Source organism: Aegilops tauschii, chromosome 7 (genome assembly GCF_002575655.3).
Source record: "Aegilops tauschii subsp. strangulata cultivar AL8/78 chromosome 7, Aet v6.0, whole genome shotgun sequence".
In the NCBI taxonomy this organism is placed as follows: Eukaryota; Viridiplantae; Streptophyta; class Magnoliopsida; order Poales; family Poaceae; genus Aegilops; species Aegilops tauschii.
In genome coordinates this window covers 555,862,362-555,884,958 of record NC_053041.3, presented here as the reverse complement: position 1 = coordinate 555,884,958, position 22,597 = coordinate 555,862,362, and the positions used below count along the sequence as shown (strand labels likewise).

Here is a 22,597-nt window from a genome sequence, read left to right as displayed (position 1 = left end):
TTTGATAAAAACCATCATTGCTTTATTTTTTACTTTTCATCTAGTAACGTGCATGAATTGCTAAACTGAAGGAACGATCTCTGTCGAAGATTCTCATTCTGAAGCAAAAAGGTCAAGTTAAAGAAATATTTGGAAAATTGTTTCGGCTGTCTGTGCTATCATTTTTCTGGAAGCTTTTAAGCCTGTTGTCCAGATGCTGCTGCCTAAAAGTAGTTCTTCTAAATTGTTTTCTTGTGGTGTCGTGTTTGAAAGCACAGTCTTTGTCATAAACCGATTACCCTCCGCTCCAAATGGCTCTACCAAGGATCCCACAAAGTTCCCGAAACTCAGGAAGAGTACTAATTTTATATGCCTTAAAGAGGGGATTCAAAGAGTAGCCTTTTACTAGGGCTTAAGTGACTCGTTTCATGAATACAGTTGGGTGATCCATTAAGCTAAGCAAGAGCTATGAACAACCTAGTGACGACAAATTCCAAACTTAGAAATTCGAAAGGACTAAGATTCTACTTCTTCCTCAAATACTGGGAATGTGGAGCTGAGGGAAACCAGCCAATTGAGTCACTGAAACGACCGCAGGAGGCGCACCCTAAGCCCAGCTTCTCGGAGCTGCTATTGCGAAATACGGCTTCTTTAATATCCAAATTTCAACAAGGGGGTTGGGCTGCTCGCCTTCATAGAAAGGCGACCGGGGGATCTTCTTCCACTCCCAGCAGGAAAAAGAGCAGTTGGATGCAAATGGGTGTTCACCGTAAAACAGACTCCAGAGGGTAAGAATGGAATATTCAAATCGATCAGAAGTACTATGCTTTATGTAATCAGGCTGAAGGCTAACATCTCGCGAGTAGGCCGAGGTCACGAAAATAGGGTAAACGCAAAGAGACGATGAAAAGCAATCAGAGAGGAGAGGGAAGAATGACAATGGAAATCATAAAGCTCCGTCCAGTCCCTGGCCGGCTCTCGGTTCTTGAGCAAGCTCCTCCACTGCAGGTAGGATGCTCATAGATGAAGAAAAGAGACTTTAGGCAAGTGGAAGGAGAAGCAATAAATACAAAAGTTCTAGGTTTGGATTTGAGTGAGATCCCGGATCGGTAGCTTCAGGAAAGCGCTCTTAGTTCAGTTCGGTAGAACGTGTGTCTCCAAAACCCAATGTCGTAGGTTCAAATCCTACAGAGCGTGATTCTTTTCTTTACGCCGATCCAACTCGTGCTTTTTAGGATGGATTTCACACGGAATCAAGGGAGAACCAGATAAGAGCCGTGTGTTCCCTTCTTTCCAAGCGTCCCTTTGGTTTCGTTGTCGATTTGTAGCAATAGAAAGATAATGGAAGTGATTGAATAAGAAAAATTGCTTTCATTGACAACAAGACTCTCTTCCTGATTGTTCTGTTGTGGATTCGAACCACTAGCACAAATTTGATTTCGAGTCAAAGGGCGCTTTTTTAGGATTTCCAGTCCTTTTACCTTTCAGAACCAATCAATATTCCAGTTTGGGGTTGGCGGAGTTGGTAGAAAGCACGGTTGGCGATCAGCTTCCAGTATGACCGAAGACTTTCTATCTGGACATCTCCTTGCTTGCTTTTTCATTGACTGATTCTAGTGGCTGGAATAAGCATTTCCTTTATTTACTTCTAGAAGGACTCGAAGTGAGACCAGAGAGAGAAGAGTTTTCCCGCAAACCATAGCGGCTAGCAAGTCTCAAAACAAAAGAGTTCTTTTTATAGTAGCGGGTAGACTAAGAAACTGCACAATCTATTGATTGACTGAAAAACTCAAGCTGAGTAACTTGCTTGAATGATCGCTCCGGCTCTGGGCCGTCTGATCTTCGTCAAAGAAATCGAGTACTAACACGTATTGCTATGGATGCTGCAAACAGGCTTTCGGCAGCAATTCCAGAAAAGAAGTAATAGGTGTTTTAGCCAGGTCATCAAATCAGGGGGGATATGCCAAGAAGAGTTGAAATCGAACCCAGCCCCGGGTTTCCGTCCATCAATCCAGAGCTCAAGACAACCGCGATACTTAAATCGCTCAAATAGCCACCTTAGACAAGGTTCCTCTCGGAGACTGCCAGTCTACAAGAAGCTGGCAGAGCTTTAATAAATCAAAACAAGAGAAAAGCAGAAGCGAAAGCTCGAGTCGAAGAGTGGAGGTCGCTCGGTAACTCGAGTCGGTCAGTCCCATTCATTCTTGCCCGAAACAAGTGGGCTATTCATTCTGAACGGAGAGTGGGCAGAGCAAAAGGGAAGGAGGTCCTCATACGGAGTCGCACACTTGAGCAGTGCGGGAGAGGAGCCTAATTCCAATCCAAACAATTGACGAGGGAGTCTAATTATTTTTCCGTTCTTGATTGTTTCAATTGCACTTTCTTCATTGGAGGGAGAGCAAAACAGAAACACAGGAACCAAGAAACTATGTCCAAACCAACGAGTCCTTTGGTCGACTCTAAAGAATGTATCGGGGGTAGTCAATTTCTGGCGAAAGCACAAACCTTTTCTCTTCCTTAAGGCGATAAAATCCATTCATTTCGATAATAATCTGTTTGAAAGCTGACCCCCGAACAGCTGCCGGACTGCTCTACTGATCTTCTCTCTCTTCAGAAAAAGGACCAATCCTCGGAGCGAAGGGATGAACGAATTCTCGAGGTCTGGTTCATTGAGGTCAGCATCACTTCTCCTCGCCGACCACTGGCACTATACTTAGGTTAGGCGCAATAGGTGACTTAGGTTGGGTTGTCTGGATTCCCTTACTATGAATAAAACGGAGAGTAGAACCGAACACTTGAAGCTCTAATTACCAGTATCTTTGGATACGGGATCTTGAAGCCCTTGCTAGGAGCTAGTCGGTACGGCTCACTACCATTTTACTAGAGTTTTTTTCCAGTAAGTTTAACATGAGCGGAATTGGTGTACTTGACCAGTAGTGAACTCTCAGTTGTGTTCGAAGCATGCCAGAACCGTCTTTAGTCAGAGTGGATTCGGACCGCCACTTCATTCACATCAATTGAAGCAGGCAGGAAGGGCACGGAAGCTACCGTTTAACGAATGCAATGCAAGCAAGGTAGCTTGCTTACTCTCCATCTAGCGGTCGGTTAGCTCTTATCTTTTAGAATAACTTAGTAAAAAAGTAAAAGTAATAAATAAAATGAATCTCCTAACTCGGTAGCCCATGAGGTTCCAATGGTTAGTTTTGGATCGCTGTTGATTTTCTAGTTTTTTAGCTGACTCGGGACCTTCCATAGAAAACCGAGTACGAGCAACGGTCGGGTCTGCTGCCCCTTCCTTCTCAGCGTACAGCTGCAGATTGTGAAAGTTTACCAATTTCTTGATCAATTCTTTTTGCTCACCATCAAAGTCCCCCATATAGCTGAGAATTTCCGAGCAATTGGAAGCCCAAAGAAAAGGCCGGGAGCATTTAGGTAGGCCTATCACTCAACCGGCGGCAGCCGATCGACTTATACTAACCGCGTTGGCCGAAAAATTGGATAGGGGTAAAGACGCAGCCGGGTGCCGGCGGCTTATTCAAGTGCCCCCCGAACCGCGCGAAATGGTCACCTATTACACGGCTCACAAACTCTGCCTGGGGTGGAGCAACTCCGTTCCTTTGGGCTTTTGAGGAGCGGGAGAAATTGTTGGAATTCTATGAAAGAGTCCCGGGAGCCAGGATGCGCTTCTCACATCGCATCCTTGGTCCTTAAACGATGGTATATTCTTTTTTCCGGGTTCTATGAGTGTAAATGGAGACACTTCCCCCTTCCTCTTGTACTCGACTCTTCCCCGATCCCTTCCTTCACTGAACTGATTCACCCGGGTCCAAACCTGCTGAGCTAGCTAATTTTTCCTTTACGAGATCTCTGCTCTTCGAAATGATTGGAGAGAGCCCCCTTTCTGCCCTTTCCTCTATTTGTTTGATAGACTCTTCATTTTATTCTAATTCTAAACCCATTGTCATCCACAGTTTCCTTGTCGACGCGAAGGGGCCAGCAGCCCCCACGAAAACAAATCAGTGGGGCCATGCCGGTACGACAGAATATGCGTTAGAAAGGTCAATCCCTCCCCCCCCTTTTTGATTTTTTAATGAAAAACCGGGCCGAACTTCTAAAAAGTAGAAATAAAGTCTTTGGGTAGATGAGGTCACTGATTAGCCCGCTGAGCTGCTCTGTCCCCTCTACCGAGATGGGATGGTACGGAGCATTCAAAGTTCCTCACGCTGTCAAGCAAGACTTTGATCTCGATTTGGGAGAGCAAACACAGCTTCGCCCGGTACTCGGGATCTCCTGCTTGAAGAAGCAGGGAATTTGAATTACTCAGCCGTGCCCGGAGAACCTGCTTCTAGAAGATTCTATAGTGATCCACGAAATGTACCGGTGGTTCACGAAGCATCTGGCTTACCGGTCATCTCCCATTCCCGTCGCCGAGAGACTAAAAGAACTACAGCATGCCAGAAACGGGGAGTTGAGGTGGTTAGACCTATACCCCGAATGTCGCACGGAACGAGCCTTGTCTTCCCTCCAACGACTAGCTTCCTTTTCTTGTTCCGGTCACCCTTCTCTTGCCGTGGAAGGACTTTTGCCTGTGGTGGCTGGCAGGTTCTAGTTTGTTCGCACAAGAAAGAGAAAGAAGTGCCGGAGGCAGCACTGGACCAAGTAAAGGTGCCGGATACGTCTCAGCTCAACTTGAAAGGGAATGTGTTTCTGGGGAACTCAATTAAAGGTTAGGGCTCGGTTTCCGGTTGACTTTTCGAATCCTATCCTCTGTTTCTGGTTAAACCAATTGATGTGGGTCTGTAACGAGATGAATTAGAACACTTGGAATCCTCGCGGATATAGCTGCCACGAGGGCACACTAAATTGAAGCATAGAAAGAGGTGGACCGCGCCTTGGATAATTGGTCGGATATAGCCGTACAGGTCGAGTCCCGAGAAGGTGATAGTTGATTTTGATCATGAAGTTGGCACTGGACTTTGGAATTGATTCTGGACCCCCACCTGCTCAGGACGCCCCGCCTGCTCAGGACGATCCCATCCGATCCGAGAGTTGGGATGACTCCGTTAGTTTCGGTCGGGAGCCGGACGGTAATGGACCTGCCTTCTTCAATTCCATTCTTCGTCTCCCTAGTCGAAATCTTCTTGCTGGCCCAACCCAACATGCATTTTAGAGTGCCGTGCCAGGGCGATAGGCGCTCCGCCAGTCACGCATGATCGCCAGTAGAAAGTCTAAAATGCAGGATCTTTCGCTGCACGGATTTCCTGGGAAACGAAGTCATAGGCACGTAGGTTCAGAGCCAGGCCAACTACGCCAATAGCACTCATCCAGAAGCCTATTTCGGCACTCTTTAGAGGCTATCGCTCGTTTACCGCAGATCTCTATCCCACAGCTGGCTAATAAAATCGGGACTGCCAGTGAGATACTGGAGGAAGGTGGGGATGACGTCAAGTCCCCTTTCGTCCAGAGGTTAGGACATCGTCTTTTCATGTCGAAGACACGGGCTTCAAGTTCAACCGTAGACGTAGAAGCAAACCGGTACTTAAGCATCGAGCGAATGAGAGACGAGTGAGACGCCTTTAGCTTTTTGGATTTTCGGTCTGCGGTTGGTTGGGCCAAAGAACGAGAGTCAGCTTCCTTAAGTCCGTTCTTCCTCAGTAGCTCAGGGACGTCAGGACGCCGATGGAAAAGATGGGTTTCGGTCGGAGCCATCCGCAAGCCGCACCCCGCCAGACAAAAGGGATAAGAAGAAAGCTTCGGGTCTAATGGAGCAGCTTGAGCGCTAGTGGTCTCTTTTCTTTAAGGTTGCATATATTGTCGGAGAAGGGAGGGATCCAGGCCAGGTCTAAAAGTGCCGAGTTGGGTTTGGGACCCAGAGTAGGCGTCGAGGAAGCTCAACATCTCGCACCCTGCGGTGGAGTCGACCAGTTTAGTCCTTGTACTTCGGTAGAGCCATCCCCAAACACTGAACCGGATCTTGAAAACGGGACTGAACTGAATCCAACTTCTTGGTAGCCCAGTGGCTTTGCACACACTGGCTAACAGCACCCCGTTTCAGCAATCCTTGCAGCTTACGGAGTCCGCGGAGAAGAAAAACTCTATTTCGCTATGGGCCAAAACTAGTGTTTTTTCGGATTTCTAGTCTAGTTTAAGTGCAGGGCTAGAGAGTTCTCTTCCAGTATTCTTAGCTGACTGTCCGCTCTGTCAATAATGACAACGCTGGGTGAAAAGGCTAAAGAAGAAAAACCTGTAGATTTGAATGCCACTTCTTAGCTAAGATAGCTAGATTTGGATGTCCGCGAGCAAGGAGCGCCGCGAGGAGAGCGGGAGAACGAAGTGGGCTTTGGTGATGTCGGAATTTGCACCTATTTGTATCTATTTAGTGATCAGTCCGCTAGTTTCTTTGATTCCACTCGGTGTTCCTTTTGAATAAGCAGGTGATACATAGGAGTGAAGAAAGAAATTCCCCGTGCCGCTTGCCCACCAAGTCTCTTGCTCCTATTAAGCTCAGCCTTAGTAGAAGTGGGCAGCGCTTGAGTACCCGGAACCATGTTCAGTGCTGCAAAAGCGCAGCTGTAGCCCCCTAGAATCTTCGGCTCCTCGTTTTTATTCAATTATGAAATGACTCATTTTGATGGAGATTTGTTGCGAATGGGTGGAATTGGTATCCCCAAAAGGTTGTTCTCTTAAAACCTCTGACATCGAAATAGTAAAAAAGGTGTCACCTCACTCAGTTCGAGGGATGGATGGCGCTTTCTTGTGTGTATCGACATGTCACATTACTTGGTATCTCCTTTTCTCTCTCCTTTGCAGATATGCCCTTATTCAGCTCTGACTTGGTGGAAGGTACTCTCCAGTAGCAAAAGTGAGTTCTACGAAAAACAGTGATTCTGCTTTCCTCCGCAATTTGGCCCATAGTAAGAAAAAGGAAGAAGGCCGAGGGGATAGCAGCCTTCCTTCGGGCTTTGCCTGCCGATGTTCTAATAAAGAATTCCGGCTCTAGTGAGAAATCGAGTACTGTTTTTACACAGCTATAGCGTCTGAGAATTTTACAGAAAAGCAACCGAAGCAAGTCAAGGACAACTAGGTCAGTCTGGGGGGGCAATCCTCTAGATCGATACTTCTCTTCCACAGACCGCGATAGCTTAGTAAACTCTTTCCTGATCTGTTCTACTGGGCTCACTTCTGCTTATTCGCGTAGAAAGATCTCCTTATTTCAAAACCGCGGGTTCTCGCGTCATTTTCTTTAAAAGATATTAGATCACCGTGGGAAACTTTCAAATGAGTAATGGTTACCAGTCCATTATTCAAACAAACCCTTCGATGACTTATCGGCTGGCCTCCTGATCTGGAGAAACTTGATAGATTCGAAAACTACGAATCGAAGCAGTCGACTGAGTTCTGAACTAATGGGATCCTTGGTGGGTGTGCAGGTATAAGAAAGGCTGAGAGGCGAGAAAACGGCTGTCCCGTGGCTATCGAATTAAGAACGATAACAGGACTTGTAGGCGACTTTCCTCCAAAGAATTTTTCCTTCTTATCTTGACTCGATCTCACGAAATTGGATTGATTGGCACACCGCGCATCTGGCATTCGCTTCTCCTATCTATCTCTTCCAGTGAACAAAATCGAAATAGTTGTTACTTGAGTCGATAATGACTTTGTGTCTCACTCAAGTGAATTGGTTTCTAGAGCATTCCGCCACTTTTTGGTAGCACAATTTGGATTTCGAGTCCAATGCGCTAACGCTTTCTTTAGTTTTCTTGCTTGATTTTTATACGATTTTTTCTTCTTGGATACCAGATTCCATCCTTATCCACCTGGCTAGAAGTTGGCTAGAAGATCGAATTTCTTGCGGATACACCTGCGCGGATTACAGGTGACGGTTACAAGAATGGCGGGGAAGTGAAGAGTACCCGACGACATTCAGGGATGAATGTAGACCCATCGGGCGGGGATAATCATTCCGGTCCTGGGAAGGAAGAGTTTTGGGCTTAAGGCATAATTGCTCTATTGCGGCTATGAATTTGAAACGCAATCCGGCAGAGAAAATAAACTTAAGTAACCACCAGTTGAAACTGAGCGAGGATGTTGCCTTGAATGTCTGTTCCGCCTCTGACCCGGCCCTTACCTCTTTCTTGACTCGGTTTTTCGCAGTGGCATCGAATTCTTTTACAAAAGAAACGCGGCAGCTCCGGATGAAGGGAGAATAGGGGTATTAAGAAGAGGGATTTCCCAAGGATCTAAAACCCCAATCCCTTTTGGGGGCCAAATACCTCCGATCTCTACCGTAGGTGCAAAAGTGGTATTTGCTGCAGAGTTTACGATAACATCCACTTCTTCCCTCCGGCTATAGGCTGAAACCACGCTCAAGTGCTTCTATAAGTTATTTTTTACTCGAAAGCCGCCTCTACTATGCTCGCCATCAACTGATACTGGTTTAGCTTCAGCCGGATCGCACCATTCATAAGATAAACCCTTGGGTGCCCGATGAGGCACAAAACAGATAACCAGACTATGCCCTGGGCAAAACTTCTTCGTTTCGTTGGAAAAACCAACGCCACCTTAGCAGCTGGGACTGGAATTGCTTACAATGCATCTGGCCACTGACTGAATTCGAAGTAGGGCCAGTGTATAAAGACCGGCTTATCTCTCTTAAGACTTAGTCCACTTTTTGTCGCTTGCTCTTGTTTGCTGCAGACCTCTATTTTCTTTCCATCGATTAAGAGGCTAAATGAACAGGGTGCTCGAAATTTAGCTCGAGCAGCATCCGCTCCCGAAATGTGAGTTAAGCTTTAAAAAAAGAAGAAGAGCTACGAGTGGAACAGCTTCTTCTATTCCTTGTTTACGCGAGAAAGGGGGACCACCCTCTAAGCCTAAGTATTCCTCAATGACCGACGTCAAAGTGAAAGATCTGATCCAACGGAAATCCTGCATATTGAGCGCAGCTGATATGTGGCTACTAGGCGCGATCCAATTGGTTACAGATTCTAGACTGGTCGATCAGATCACATCATCTCGAGCAAAGAGATGAGAGCGTTAGTCAACTAGCTACTTGTCCTTGCTTTTCTCTAGTGTGACTAGGATGGGAAACAAAACGGAATGTACCGGATTTTTAGCACGTACAACCATCAAACCAGAGACCAATCTACAGATAGAGAAGAGGGCATGCCTCTTTTTCTAGAAGCCGGTCTATGTTCTTATTCTTAATTGAATTCTAAAGAAACGTCAGTTTCAAATCACTTCCATGCGGAGAAAAACCAACCAAGAGGCGATGGAACCCTCAGAAACCTGCTAATATTGCCCCGGGCAGTACTGGCCATAGACTTGAGCGCAAAGGACAAGAAGGCAGGATCTGGAAACAGCAAACACAGGGATAATCCAGGAAGCCGTGCAGGAAAATCACTTGAGCAGTGACAGGTCAGCATCAATGGTTTTGAGATGAAAAAAAATCAGTCAAACAACACTGGCAGATCGGCAATCCGATCGATAGAAGTGTCTTTTCTTGGCTATCCGGATTTATTGCTGTTCGTTCTGTAAATGACCTTGAGTTGTTTTTCACATTCTTTCTACAGGTAATTGCAGATATTGACAAAGATGGTGTACATGATCACAAATTGAAGCAGAGGTTGTTAGTTGAAAATCCATTTGCAGATCCTGTTGTTGAGGTAGAACCTCTCGCATCGCTTTTTTTAGAAAGCTCTACCAGCGAGAAAAAGTGTTTGGCCCGAGCCAAAAAGAGGTTGATCCACTTCATTCGCCAAGCGAATGATCTTCGCTTCGCGGGAACAACAAAAACCACAAACCCCTTTTTTCACTTTAAATTGGTCCAAATAAGCAGAATTTCTGACTTTTCGCGAAGGACTAGATCCAGTAACCGGTGGTCTCTGGCTGACCGATATTGCGCACCATCAGCCCGCGCACTGAGCAGCAGGTTTGGCATCTACTACAAAAGAGAGAATCCACTTCAGATAACCATGTCTCTGCTAGGCAGCGTGTGGAATGGCCGAGACCTGCCTCTCCCGCAGTCAAAAGTCTCCTCTACAGCCCCTCTGGCTAGGCCAGAAGCCTCGTCTCCTTTAACTGATTCAAGTGATTCACAGCCCCAATTGCTTTGGGTGAGAGATCGAACCTCCACTCGTTTCTGGTTTCTGCTTTCTCCCTGGATGTAGCGGCTGGCGAACCGCTTCTTCTTCCACAAAGATTCAGACAAAACCGAGCTTGGATAGAACTGAAGAAAGAGAGAAAGACTTCTATAACTTGCCAATGATATCTAGTGGGCACTACACCGATGTCGTGGGTTATAAGAAGGTCACATACCTGATTACTAAGGACATTGTCCAAACAAACTATGGTAGACACCTTTAAACAGCCATCATTTAACTCTTCGACACGTTTTATATCTACTTCAATCATGCTTTATTGGAGTTATCTGACGCCAAGGAGGAAGGAATAGAGATTAGGAGCATGAGACTTTCATCTCGCACGACTCCTAAGTGATAAAAGAAAGAAGAACTCGTCTTCTCTCTTTTTTGATTCGATCAAGACACCCCTGCCTACTTACCTTAAAAACGACTAATGATCAACCGATCACAGAGGTCCTTTTCCAGCAACTTCAAATCAGAAAGCCCCGGGGGAGAAAGAAGAGTTGGTATGTATATTTCTGGTGCCAGTTGACTAGCTTGATAGAAAGAGGAATATGTTGATCTATCAAATCTAGATTCTATCATTTGTGCCATAGCTTTTCTTCTTATTTGACTTCTTGGAATGGAATTCTTCTCATGATAGTCACACAAGCAAAGGAGAAGAGGATGGGTCCCGAGGGAACTCTTTTCGATCCAATCTACGTCGACTAAAATCCATGTCTCATGGCACGAGGGCCATTGCGAGTTGATGTTGTTGCTTTACCGTCACAGTCTGTCCTCAAGAGAGGAAGCACTATTCGATAAGACGCAGTAGAACTGTGCACCCATTTTTGTTTGAGTTTGAGGCGACCTATACTAAACTATAATAGCAAGGAGAGATAGCAGTTGATACCAGATCATACTACAGTACAGCTAGTGCGTGCTAAAACCCTCAGGTCCTGCAAGTAAAGAGAAGTAAATATTGGAAACATGGGTATCTAGTTTATTTTATTCAATGGCTGAGTAATTGAAATTCCTTGCTTCTTCAAGCAGGAGATCCGCAGGTAGTCGCATAGTTTCATTCCCTGGATGGCTAATGCTTCACACTGGTCAGATAAAGAAGCAAACTACCGTTGTTTTAGGAGGTATGGGAGGGCGGAGACCGATCGATAGAAGTGTCTTTTCTTGGCTATCCGGATTTATTGGATCATTCCTTCCTGTGACGCCTTTTCCCCATCTTATTTCCTTATTTCTCTATTTTGGTAGCAGGAGAAGTAGTTTGTTCAGCCTGGACTTCAAAGTAGTCTCCCCCGTATACCACCACTTGGTCAGTAAGGCCTGATTCAAAAAAAGATCAATCACCCCCTTCCCTACTTCAATGGAAAAGGGCTCGGCTGGCCCGGTCGCCCTACGCTACTGGCGCTTCCAAAGGCGAAGCTCTCATCTTTGGCGACCAGCAAACGGAGGGCTAAAACCTGTAGTTTTGAAGCCGAGAACCCACCTGTCCGCCTTAAGCTCAGAATAATGCAGAAGCAAAGGACGAGCCTATCGATGAGGATGAACACCATACTTGTTTCCTCTGGCTGACTGGCACTTGAGCCTTCTTCTTCTATTAGCTTCTTTTTTCTTCCTGAATTCAAGTAGAGAATACCAGGGCTTTCTTCTTCTTTGATTTTCCTTGGGGCAGAGGATAAAAAAATGGGATATAGCTCAGTTGGTTAGAGTGCTGGTCTGTCACGCCAGAAGTCGCGGGTTCGAACCCCGTTTTCCCCGCCCGATCTTTCTTTCTTCCCGAGGTAAGGGACGGATTTCGAATTCCTTTTTCCTTCCTTTTTACGCCACCTCCTCCCAATCCTTGAAGATATGAAGCAATATTTTATTAAGACTAAGTGACGGTTGGTATGGCCCAATCCCATCATTTAAATGAGAGTGGATCGAGGTCGCTACTGTTGATAGGTCGATCGGAAAAGAATAAGTTCCAGGATTGAACAGAAAGAAATTTGACCTCCCACCGTTCACGACATCCCTTGCTTCTCGCAAGAACGGCTCCTCTCCAAGTGGGCCCTCTTGGCCACCTAAGACCTTGGCTTTTTAGAGAATCCCGCTCCTGTGTCGTAGGACTTGTAGATCGGCAGACCCCTACTTCAATTGTCATCTGACGACTCTTCCCCAGCTGTGGACTCAGACCTCTCACAACCAAAAAAAGGAATAAGTGGAAACCCATTGATCTCGGGATCAGGACTCGAACTTAGAAGCTCTTCCTCTTTTAGCAACCGGATTGCTCCTCGCAATAAATATGGCTCAGGTTCAGGTTTCGGAATCCGAGGCCTTCAAGTTCAACCGTAGACGTAGAAGCAAACCGGTACTTAAGCATCAAGCGAATGAGAGACGAGTGAGACGCCTTTAGCTCGGGGACAGACAGACTGGCAAAACAGCAGTAGCCATAGATACAATTCTCAATCAAAAAGGGCAAGCAAATGGCACAGACAGGCTGCTGGTACTTTTTTTAGCTAACTAAAGTCCAACTTCCTTTGCGAAAGAGGATGAAACGGATCAGCCGATTCAACTTAGCATTACCTGGCTCGTAACTTCAAGCACAACCATCCATCTCAATCCAAAATCTCTGATCGTCATATCCAGTGTCTTTTTCGGACCCCAAGAATGGATTGGATCGAAACGACTTTCCTGCTTGAAAATAGGGGCCCCTTTGTGTCTGCGCAACGGCTTTCGCGCTAGTTGCTCAAAAAATCATATAAAAATCAAGCAACAAAACGGATGCCCTAACGCGCAACAGCTTTCCATTAATGGGGAGAGAGAAAAAGAGTCCTCGCTTTCATAATCGGTAATCAGAGTCCAGGCTTCCTACACCAAGTAGTTTACCGGAAAAATTGATAAGTCTGGCATTCCCAGCCCACCAAGTACAGCCGGTGGTTACTTGGTCACGACCAGCTAATACGATCTTAAACTTAGACGAGTTGCTAAGCGAAGGCAAAAACCAGTAGCAATATCATGACTAGAATCTTGAGAGGATGCTTACGTCCTTGTTTTTGGTAGCATACCGATCCTTCCATGTTTCCAGAATAGCATTTATCTGTCTGGAGTCCTGCGACCCCGTTGACCTTCTTTTTTAGATAGAATCCTCAATGAGTGGAAAGGACTCCCAGACTTGCTCCTATTGATTAGGAATCTTGATCAGAAACCACCAGGCCATGTCTCCCGATAAAAGATGATCCCCACAATGGATGTCAGGCCTTGGATCAACCCAGCTGCATAGCTTTAAGATCCTAAGCTACACCACAGCTAAATCAACCAACGTCAGGGATTCTAGCTCAAGATCAGGAGCTTCAAGCCCGCTTTCTGGTGGCACACCCCCCAAACAAGCACCACTCGACGAGGGGGGCGGGGAAAGCTACAGGCCCAAAACCTTCGACCCTTCTTTCTATATGGGGGTGCCCGGGGCACCTCATCTTGTCATTTTGTTGCTCATTCCCCTTAGGCCGAAGTGTTTGGTGAGCCCGCGTCCCGGCCTTTTTGTGCAATAAACCCCTCCGGCCGAAGACTAGTGATAGGTGGTCCCCACCGACCCTTCCACTATCGGTTTTGAGTATTGGCTACTACTATACTAGCTACTCACCTATCAGTCTAATGGAAAGCTATACGATCCCTTTTATTCAATTATGACAGCTGAGAGGAACCGAACTGTCTCACGACGTTCTAAACCCAACTCACGTACCGAAAAGCCTATCATATCAACTTACTTACGGAATGGAATGAATTTCACTCCCATTCCTTGGAGTTGAGCCGCTTGCCGTTTCAGGTTCAAGGAATGGGGAAGTGTTCTGTTGAGAAATGTTTTTTTCACTCATGGGACGGAGTTTAACGTAAAGCTCCAAGGGAGTGTCAACAGTCTTCTCATCATTGAGTTGAGCTCGAGTGATCAAGTCATGACGTTAAAAAAAGAATGAAAGAGTCAATCTATCTTAGTCAAGGCGCTCGCTCTGCCACAAAGGGAGGCACTGGCAAAATCTAAATAGAAAAGAGTGAACTGAATTTCTAGGAACATCAATAGAAAAATGACATTACGCCTTGCTCCAGTCGCAGTATAAAGAGAGACTAGAACCTACCGAGGAGCCCTTTTCTTTAGACATAAAAAAAAGACTGCTATTTGAGGGAATGCAGCATGTGCCCTATAACTTGCTTTTCTATTTCCAACCAAAGCTAGAAGAGCAGCGCGTCTATCCTGAGTTTTCGTGTCTAGCGAAGCGAGTGTAATACTTGTAGCGAATATAAGTAGTGTCAAAGCCTACACTGGCTTAGGAGGTTCACCTTGCCTGCTTTCCTTGTCCTCCGTTCATCGATATCCTATACTGGATACCTTTGCCATTTCCGAGTGGAGGCAGTAGGCTATTCTCGTTCTTAGCTTTACCCATGGGTTAATGGTGAAAGCGCTCAAGGAAATAGGGAATGGAATATTCAAATCGCGGCAGAAACCTTTACTCATTTGATTTCCTCCCAAAAGAAGGAGGGGTTTTCCTGTGGTAGGCGCCAAGAAAGATACCATGAAATTAGGCACCAGGTACTATCCATCACACTTAGAGTTGGTATTTATTGTTTGATTCGAGGGGAAGTGCCAGAGTCTAGAACCGAAGGTGGTTGCCACCTGATAAGATCCAAAGCGCAGCAAAGCCCCACGAAAGCAAACAGTACGGGTGCGAGCCGCCCGCGCCTTGGTGACCTAACCACTTGAAAAGCAACAATCTTTTATTTTACTTAGTCACAAGACGAGTAAGTACCATTCGAAACAAGGTACCATTCGAAACCTAACTCTTTCCAGGCCTCAGCTTGATTGGACTTTGTCAGCTCTTGTCGTTCAGCTTCCTCTCTCCTCTATCATCTTGTATCTCCGTAGACGGCGTTAAAAAGTAACCGAGAAAGAGAAGAGTTGTGTCTTAAAGTAAAGACGAGGATGTGGAAATCCACACACACTTGTCTTTCAGGCCCAGCCCACCAGGGATTTCCAAATCGTTAGCGGCGGGTCTTTCTTCTTCTGGGCGAGCTGCGGAGCTACTTTTTCTTTTTACTTTTTGGCTCAACACCCTGCTCTCGACGTTTGCTTGGGACGGGAGGCTATGAAATAGTTGAAAAGTCCAATATGGGTGGATTACCTTTTTCTGAAGGATAAGTCTCTGGGACTGACTGAACTGAATGTATAGCGTCAAGCTAGGTTTGGATTTGAGTGAGATCCCGGATCGGTAGCTTCAGATATCCCCTCAGACTGGAATGAGACTCCAGTCCGACGTTAATCCCCGGGCGTTGAAGGAGCTCCTGAACAGACTCCAAAACGGTCGGGCACGATCTCAAACTTCTAGGCTAAGGTGAGTCTGTTCCAGCTAATTCCTCAGATTCCACTTTCCTGTCTGTCCATGTAAAAAGGAGTCCAGCCCACAAGGAGAGGGAATCCACAATTTCTTCCTCATTCTTATTTTGATTTTCTTTCAGCTGAAACTCTACCTAATGGTTCAGATTCCCCGGGTCCATGGCCGCTTAGCTTAGGCAGCCTTGTTAGAGACATGAATGCGGGGTTCGGTTTCCAATTGACCCAGACGGGAATATTGATTGCGATTTAGCCGCACCTGAGCCCGCAACTGCTGAGAAGTGGCACACTTTCTCGAGCTATCTAAGCATCCAGGGAAGTGATTCCACAAGCTAGAGAGATTCTCCCGTGGAAGTTTTAGAAGGCGGTTAGGTTAAAGATAAAGTGGTTGAGCAGAGCATGCTCTCGACTTGTTTAAGTCGAAGGATCTTAGAAGGGAATTAGAAAAAAAAAGAGCGAAAGGCTCTTGAGCTAAGCGATGGGAAATCCTATAGGGGTAGAAATGCTACATGAAAAAAATCCGCTCTTGCTGTATTAGGAATTGAAAGTAAGTCAACTCCTTCCTCTTAGAGCAACTTGTCGCAGTTGTGGGTAAACTCCTACTTGATTAGTTAGAACTTCTCTATCTCAACTCGTGGACCTATCTATCTTCTTCTTTTTAAGAGATAGGTATAATCTCCTTTCCGGGGAAGGGGTAACATAGACGGAGACTTGGGATCTCAGCAGGAAATGTGAAGGTTGTTTAAAGCCGGCCGATAGGCGAAAGAGAATCCGCTTATTTACTTATCTGAAAAAGCAAAAGGTAGGTAGGCTGTTTCAGAGAAGAGTGCGTGGGTTTTCACATAGTACTGTGGAGCAAGTCTGGGAGTCCTTTCCACTCATTGAGGATTCTATCTAAAAAAGAAGGTCAACGGGGCCACAACCGCGGTATGAGTTCTGATCTCAGACTTTGGTTTGGGGGCTGCTGGCCCGCCCAACGACCTATAATGCTAGTCACTACTCCCACTGGGGCTAGGAAGTAAGCCCCACAACCCAAAGCGGCGAAGAACAAATAGAATTTGCTACAAAATAGCATTCCTTCCATTCTGCCAACCAACCATATCTCTTATCCCTAGCTCGGCTCTTTTAGAACCAATTTCCATCTTTCCACTGACAGCTGCGAAGTGATCCCTATAGGGCGCGGTCAGCGAGAGTTCATTATTGGGGACAGACAGACTGGCAAAACTCATTTACTAGATAGTCAGGAACCTTCTTTTGACTTGACCAGCTTACTTTACTAGTAGAGTAGTAGGCCTTTGCTTCTGAACAACCTTACAAAATGGATCAACTAGAAATGAATCGGTGTCATAAACGAATTTAAGGTGGTACGAAAATACTCATCGGGTCTTTCGTTCCAGCAGTCATGATATAGCTTCTAGCTTTGACCGCTCTTAAGGTGCCCGCACTCTTGGCTTGAATCGCCGACTTGTGTTTCGGTTTGAAGATCCGACACGACACCCTCTCTTCCATCTCCGGCTTCCTAACCAGATCCGTTTACCCCTGCTTGAAAAAGTGTTTCCATTCGTAGTTCGGGGTTTCCTAGTCCTAGGTTTATTCGTAACCGGCACGAGGACGAGACGAGGTGACATACTACGATCACGCACTGAAGTTCTGCCCTTCGGCTCGGCATATGGAACCTCTCTGTCAACTGGTTGTGTAGCACTGTACGGTGCCCTTCAATCTCATTTTTCAGTTGCTCCGTTTCGGTAGCAATTGCAGAAAGCCTTCGGGGGAGCACCTTCCCTTTGCCTTATGGGACCCTCGATCATACTCTTTTCTGATAGCCAGAAAGGAATGACCTAACTTACCACTGAGTAGGCGCCCTTTTTCTTTTCCTTCTAAACTAGCTGCGAGTCAAACTAGAAACTGTGTTTATAGCTGGAACGATGAATGTAATCCAGCTTCGGGTAGGTAGATGTAGACAGGTACCTTTGATGTTTGAACTTATTTGCGATTTTGAGAAATTCTCTTATTTGTAGAAAAGTCTTCTTTTGGTTAAATCTGGAGAAACTGGACTGCAGCCCCGAGAAAACAAGCAGTTCGGAAAAGCAAGTCAGGAATACGGTGGCGATGCAGCAACGATACGCATTCCCGCAAGGGGTAGTGAAAAGCCATTAGGGAGCTTTTTTAGGACTCTGTTTTGCAAGGACTGAGGCATCAAAATCTTTAGCAGATCTTCCTTTCCTTTCTTGCCGCTACTTGCGTTGCGAGCCAATCTTCAAACTGTTACGGAGAAGTCGTTTACTGATTAGCTGCTTGAACGTGGAAATATTTCAGCGCGAGCCGGGCCGGGCCTCGATTCCTTTCAAAAAGATGAAGGGACAGAGGTGACTAATTCCCCATCTCATTTGGGGCGGAAAAACTCTGAGTGCACTGATCTGTTAAGTTGTAACTGTACCTTCTAGTTTTTTAATCTGAGCAATCGTTGATCATCTCATCTAGCTCACTGGTCTAGCTCCATGGCACCGAAAATGTCTCAGGGCTCAAGTGATTCACCGAAGCGATGAGACCATGAAAGTAGCTTTTTCAAGTGTCAGTAGCGGGACGTTCTGTCAATCGGGGAAGGAATGGGTGTAAGCCTCGCTGCTCGGAAACACCCAGTGCTGACCACACTGAGAGACACGAAAGCGCAGGTAATGCCAGTTGGCGAAGTGGCGTTAAGCATCCCTAGCGGCTCAAAAAGAACAAAGCCTCTATTGTGGGAAAAGTCTAGATTTTGGATTGAGATGGATGGTTGTGCTTGAAGTTACGAGTCGGGTAATGCTAAGTTGAATCGGCTAATCCGTTTCATCCTCTTTCGGCAAAGGAAGTTGGACTTTAGTTAGCTAAAAAAAAGTACCAGCAGCCTGTCTGTGCCCTTTCCGCATCGTTTCTAGATCTTCGATACCTCTATATTCTGAAGAATAGGTCCTAAAATGGTCAATCGATTGTTTTCTCAACGGGATAGCGGGTCGAATTCCGGCATTGAATAGATCCGCAGAAATGCACAGTAGGCGGCCAAGCAGAAGGAAAGTCTCATCTGTCTTTTTTGTTTTGTCAATATCCAACATCTTAGCCCAGCGGGCGAACATGCCGGCTCCGGCTCCGCGCACCTGCTGACACCTTTCGAAGCACTTTCACGTGTGAACTGAAAAAATCGAAACACATCGAAATGGTACCAGCCGTACTTAATAATAGAAGGATTTGGCAGAAATATGTAAAATTGTCCCTCCCCCCCCTTTTTCCTTTGACCAACGGTTCCTTGAACCCATGGGGGTTACGAATCATTTTTCTAAGAAAGGAATAAAGCAGAAAACTAAAGAAAGAGATCTTAAGTGGGTCCCGCCCAGAGAGCTGCCTTCGCTTTTGGCGTTCCTTCGTAGATCTACGGATTTCACCCCTACACACGAAATTCCACTCTCCTATTTTCTTGATATTAACTTGCAGAAGTTTTTGATTGGTCTTTTTCCGGGTAGTTGGATATGAGCACATTCAAATTGGAATTCTTCTGATCCCAGATCCAATAGAAGTTTTGAGGTAAGAGGTACCGTGAGCACTCACATACTTTGGAAGATGAAGAAATTCTCTTGAATTTACTTATGGGCTGGCTCTACATGTGGTCAGATGGGTTCCCCTCTTCAGTCATTTGGTACCTCTCCAACGCTTCCTCCTAAATTCGAACTTTAGGAACGTAGTCCCTTTGGCCACACAAGAAAAGGTTCATTGTTTTATTTGAAGTAGTGACTCACTTTAAAGTCCCTGCCAGCAATACCAATCCCATGCTCTTCGATGCTAGTGCCCCCACCCTTTTCGAGATCTGTCAGGATTAGCAAGATGTTCTGGAAATTAGGATTTCATGAGGGAGGAAAAGGGGTGGAGAGTCGTACTTTTGCACCTTTCTGTCTAGCTTGAGTTATCTTTTAGTTCTCTCCCCTCGGCAAAGTGGATAGGAAAGAGTCTTGCTTCCAGAGTTGCCTTTTGTAGATGAGAAAGCCAACAATTTTGCAAGGAGTTGATAACTTCAGCCGATGGGGAAACGGCAAGGGATGCACCGGTATCTGGACACGTGATGATCACTCGGACTAGCTGAACTCTCCAGAACAAACACATGACACCTTAGGCGCACACTTTATTCGGACAGTGGGGCACGATGCTCTAAAAGAACTTATTGAAAAAAAACATAGCGGTAACGGCTGGAAGACACATAAAATGTAATATTGCTTCTTTGGAACATGAAGGAAATGTTATACAAGATGAGAAAGAGTTGCAAGAACACAGGCCGATTTGATGACAGGAATTTCCTTGTTTGTTGCAGCCTAAGATTGGGATTGGCCTACTCTTCTTCTATAACCGGGATCTTACGACTCTCGTGCTTAATAAGTTGGAGAAGTAAATTCCTATCGGCCAGAATCTGGAGAAGAACAAAAAAAGAATGGTTCCGTGACATCATCTGACTCTATCAATTCATTTCTATCTTCTTTTTCTTTCATTTATCTCTTTCCTATCTATACAGTGTATTACCCCAAAAGATAGTGAGTCCTCTAATTCGAGCGAGTAAAGGCGCAGCTTCCTCATCTTTGCTTTATAGTTTGATATAATATAGAATTGGATTTTGCTTTCTTGGGTTTTGTTTACCAGTTGGTTAGGTCAACTTGTGGCATAGCTGTATTGGACGCGATACGGTGAACGAGTCCCTATTTGTGAAATCCTTTGTATGTTTCTGAGACCCGGAAACCTGTCAAGTAAGTAGGGATTTCTTTCTCCCCACTCAGTAAAACACATCTCAAACAGATTATTATCGAAATGAATGGATTTTATCGCCTTAAGTAAGAGAAAAGGTTTGTGCTTTCGCCAGAAATTGACTACCAAGCAAGCATGTGGGAAGTAAGCGAGCAGGGTGAGGCGGCGGCCCCGGGATGGAAAGGTATCGATCGACCAAGAACTTGTCAAATTTCTTTGACCTCGGAGCCCGTACAAGCTCTTCTTCCACAACCATATGTGACCTCCCCGAGTTTCGAACCCCTCGCCCTCTAAATGTGGATCTCCTCCTCCTCGAAGGGAAGGGGCCACTCAATTCAATTCAATGTCGTAATCCGATCTGGCTTCTCCTGTCCGCAATTGGGATCGTTTTTTGCTCTTCCTGTGGTCTTCTAGCATTAGAAGAAGTCGTGTCCGTCCCGGACATCTGCAACGTCCTCTCACGCCTTTTTTGGGGGGACAAACAAAGATCAGGAAAAGACGGACCGAACCCATTCGGTGACTTTCGCGGTCGCCCTCACTGAACCGACTTGGATCACGTTTGAGTTCTTTACATGTACGTACAATTACAGCTCGTCTTACTTCTGTCTGATCTTTCTAGAGGCATTTTGGGCACTGCAAAAGCAGATATGGTCCGGTATTCCCTTGTTCCCCGTATTGGTTATGTTCCTTATTCCTCGTCTAGTAGAAACTAATCGAGCTCCGTCTGATCTCCCAGAAGCGGAAGCTGAATTAATGTAAGGTGTAGAACTCTTGAGACGGATGCATCGAGGTGCCGGCCTGTGAGAACGCTCGTCTGGCAACTCCTAGCATGCGGTTAGAACTTGTTTTTCTTCAAAAATATGGGGAATCAGCCATTCTCCGAAGATTGAGGAACAAGAGGAGATCCATTAAAAGAAATCTTTCTCAGAGAGAAAATCTAAACACAAAAATCTGAGATAGAGTGGAATTCTTTTCGCTATTGCATTCCCTGTAGATCGGTTCAGCCCGAAAGTGATTCTAGATATCCCCCGTGGGTTTGCATAAGTCAATCATTCCTGCATCAACTCGACTTTGCAATTCGATGCTATGGCCCAAGAGGAGAATGGGGATTCTACCAAGAACATGTCGTGAGCATGGGGATTTGGCCGACTACTAAACTATTGGCTAGGGCTTTTCTAGTTTCGATCATGAAAACAGTGATTCTTGAACAGAATGCGATTAGTAGAGAAGCGCAATCTCTCAGAGTCACTTTGAGTACGGGGACGTCCGAGTGAGAGTTGTGTGGGATGTTGACAATCACTATCTCGTCTAGTGACGAGTGCTAACCTTTTGCTTTTTCAGATAAGTAAATAAGCGGACCTCCTTTCCGGAGATCAAGTGATGACCGCGTAGGAACGGGTTCCGAATGCTCACAATAATGTAGTTGGAAATGACAAAAGAATGGGTGGAAGTCTTCGAAACTTACTTGTCAGTTCGGTTGTGCCTTGATACCTATCTATAGCTTTCCTAGCGACTTTGTTTTTGGTTTGATAGAAACTTTAAGTGGGTATCAAATAAACTGGAATGAATGGTATCAATTTCTTCTTTTCTATACTGAATCTGCTTGGTATACACTCACTGTTGGCAATGGAAGAGACTAGACTCTTTCCGCACTTAAGATCCCAAGGGACAAGACAGATCAGATCTTTCTCTTTAGCCCTCGGTTTCTCTATTTGCTATGAGAAACCGGAAGTCACCTTTTCTTTTCCTTGGGCAGTACCTCCTAACAAGATTGATCTGTTTGGATCTTGGTCCAAGAAAGGGATTTGCTTCTTCTTACAGGTCCTTGAGAAAAAGAAGAAAGATAGGAAAGGAATTAGGGCGTTGCCGAAGGCAATGGTCCAGCTTGAAGGTATTTTTGAATTTCCTCAAATTGATTCATCAATGAAGTAGTAAAGCCTCCTGATCCGGAGAAACTTGATAGATTCGCTCGCGCGCAACCCCGCCCCGTTATGTTATGTTATGGAAGAATTTAGCTTCTTGCTGGGCTGGTTATTCAGAGCCAGCAACTGGCTGCCGGATTTCGTCCCGTCCATAGCGCTTCGGAAGTTGCTCGGTAGTTCTGTAGCCGGTTTTTTCGGACGTTTTCTAGGATCTGAAGGAACCGCTTTTCTTCGATCTTATCTTTTCTTGCTTTTTATGAAGTCGCACTGGGTTAAGCATCTAACTAACTAGATTCCTTACTCCCAGTGATGACCTATAATAGAATATGAAAAGCAATGTTTCCCTTAATCTCTCCCTACACCGCTTAACTCCAATAATAGAACCTGGTCCCACATCCCTTGCATTTGTGGTATTCGCCAATATCTTGGTCATCTGACCAAGA

The 22,597-nt window shown here is 45.6% G+C and overlaps 1 non-coding gene across 1 annotated transcript; it reads left to right on the top strand.

Annotated features, from left to right (window-relative positions):
* The first annotated feature begins 1,102 nt into the window (after nt 1–1,102).
* TRNAW-CCA (transfer RNA tryptophan (anticodon CCA)) lies at nt 1,103–1,176 on the top strand. Its single transcript has one exon. It is a non-coding gene; the product is annotated as a tRNA-Trp (tRNA).
* Nucleotides 1,177–22,597: the final 21,421 nt, after the last annotated feature.